This window comes from Arachis ipaensis, chromosome B01 (genome assembly GCF_000816755.2).
Source record: "Arachis ipaensis cultivar K30076 chromosome B01, Araip1.1, whole genome shotgun sequence".
NCBI classification, from domain to species: Eukaryota; Viridiplantae; Streptophyta; class Magnoliopsida; order Fabales; family Fabaceae; genus Arachis; species Arachis ipaensis.
The window spans coordinates 131,702,299-131,705,254 of record NC_029785.2 but is presented as its reverse complement, the minus strand read 5'-3'; positions in this window follow the sequence as shown (position 1 = coordinate 131,705,254).

Below are 2,956 nucleotides of genomic sequence, written 5' to 3'. Positions count from 1 at the left end.
AAAGGATTGTGGATTGTTTTGTTGGGACCCGAACCGGGTGGCAAAGTCCAAGTTTTAGGGGAGGTACTGCTGAAATTCCAGTAGAATCCTGGACTTTACTGAAATGTTATTCGGAAACTTATGAGTTAACGGCTTCTACTATTTTATCTGAATTATTAAGAAAGGGATGACTTATGCTTTTGAAATGAATTATTAAAAAGGAAATTGTTATTTAGTCTTGTTTCTTAAGAAAAGTATTATATTTCCCTTGTGAACAAGCTATTTAGATGAAACTTATGCTTTAAGGATATTTTAAATGTGAAAAGGGTTTATGCCTTTGAATTTGGCTTGAGGATTTCAATCAGAGAATTTTCAGTGACTTTGAAAGAACCTGAACGTCTATTGACAAGTTTTATTCTAAAATGTTTTGGGAAAAATCTTAAGTACTCTTTGAATTCTAAGTTTTTGCAAGACTAAAACAATTTTTTGAGCCATTGAAACGCTTTAGAACTTCCCATGGGGTTTAAGCTGGTTTTTGTTTAAGTAAAGGAAACGGCTTTGAAAAGAGTAATTGATTACGTGACTCGGTTTGGCTTAGATCCTATTTTGTTACTCAAATCAGGAAGCCAAGGTTTAATGATTTTAAGTGAGTTGAGGAAATAAGTTATGTTAATCTCCCCTAAAGATTTGGGACTCTGCCAAGGAACCTTTGTTATAAAATCCCATTGTTGGATGGATAATTTTGAATATTTCAAAATAAATCTTTAACTTGCCATGGTTATGAAAGTTTTGGAAAGAGGATGCTGAGAGTGGCATTGTTTTAAAAGGGGAATTTACTTTGAGTAAAAGTGGCTTATGAGCCTGAGATGATTTGAGAAATGAGATCTTTAAAGCCAAGGCTGAAAAGAGTTGAAAATTGATTTCAAAGTGAAATGAATTGAGAAAAAGTGATTTATGGCTTAAATGCCGATTTTATGAATTTAATGATGTTGAATGGTGGAAGTTTTGTTTTGTTATGGGCCGGAATGGCTGTGTATGATTATGAATATTGGCTGGTTCTGGATTGAACCGTGAGCCGGAATGGCTGTGTATGATTATGGATATTGGCTGGTTCTGGATTGAACCGTGAGCCGGATGGCTGAGATGGATGTTGATCTATGGCTGAGAATGAATGCATATATGCTATTGAATGAAATTGTGAATGTTGCACTTCCACTATCTGAGATACGAGTTTCCCTGGGTAGTAGCAGTGGCTAGCCACCACGTGCTTCAGGTTGATACTTGGTACTCTGCTGACCCTATGTCGTAAGTGTGGCCGGGCACTATGAAAGTCCCGGATGAGCTTGCCCCCGTGAATATACACCAGTGAGGGTGTTGGATATGGATCATGATTATGATCACGATTATGTTGAGTATAACTCGAGTTGGGGATGCGCGACAGAGGGACAGTCCAATGGTTAGCTACCAGGACTTGTCGGGCTGGCTTTATAACCGACAGATGATATCATCAGCCACTAGGACAGGCATGCATCATATGCATCTATGTGACATTGTTTGGGTGTGCATATTGTACTTGGTTTGCCTTTGTGACTACTTGTGATTAACTGCTAATTGTTCTACTTGTTGTAACTGTTTGTTTGTGCTTGAACTTCCTATATGTGTTTGCGACTGGACTCTGTTGGATTGTGGTGATTGGTTGATGGTTGGATTGTTTGGGCCTAGGGCCGTGGTTGAAATGAGATGGACCGATGGTTGGTTTCGGTTTTGTGTTTCTGGTTTGGAAAAATATAAAATGCTATTTTCGTTCAGCATAGCTAAACCTTTTCAAAAGGCTTGAGTTTTTGAGAATTGAACGGTTCCTCTTTCAGAAAGGATTTCCGACTTTACTTTTATTGTAAACCGTTGTTTTTGAAAAGAGGCATAAGACAGTTATTAATCACTGGTACGATTTATCTTTACGTATCCTATTACAGTAATTTCCAAAAACCCTCTATTGAGAACTCTTTCGAGGATGATGTTCTCACCCCCCTACATTTTTTCCCTTTCAGGATATGGCGCAGAAGTCACGAAGAATTTATTTAGTTATTGTTGAAATGCTCTGTATTACTTTAGTTATTGTTTATTGTACCCTCGCCTTTATCTTGATATATTCTGTAAGAGGGATAGGAATTGTATTGGTTAATGCTATATATATATACTCTTTATGAGTTTTGTAAGTTGTATGGTATCTATGGATGTACGTTATCAGACGAAAGTATTTTTGGATCGGTATTGTGGTTTAAAGTTTTAAATAGGTTCATATTTTTAGTATTAAATAGTATGAAAGTCGTCGTAATGTCCGAGCTATCAGAGTCGCACAGTCAGAAGCGTGAGCTTTGGTAGTTAGGGTGTTACAGTTGTATCTATATTTTCTAACACTATTTAACTTACAATTTATTTAAATATTTATATTCACACCCCTCTTTATCTTCATGCATAATTTTAATAAATAACTAAAAAGCTATTTATTTTTAATTATAATCAATTATAGTAATATAAAAAAATGATATTTAGCTAAATAGTTTCAAAAAAGGAGCAGTTTGGTATTAAATTTAAAAAAAAAGACATATTAGTTAAAAAAATTATTTTTTTATCTATCTTAAAAGTTAAAAATCAATGTTAAAAGGTACTATGTTAAAAGGTATTATTACACTTCAACCAATCATTTTGTGATACGTGACATTTACTTATCATGTCATTATGTTATGTAGTACTTAACGTGATATGTCATTATCCAAGTGACGGAAGTATCAAGTTAACTTACATTTTATCTTTTAAAGACTAATATTATGACTAAATAAATTATTTGAGAACCAATTTAAAGAATAAGTGATCTTTTATAGACGAATTTGATTATTAATCTTTAAAATTCAATAAATTACTTTATTTTTTAAAAAATATTTTTTTAAAACAAAAAACAATTCAAATATGTTAGAAT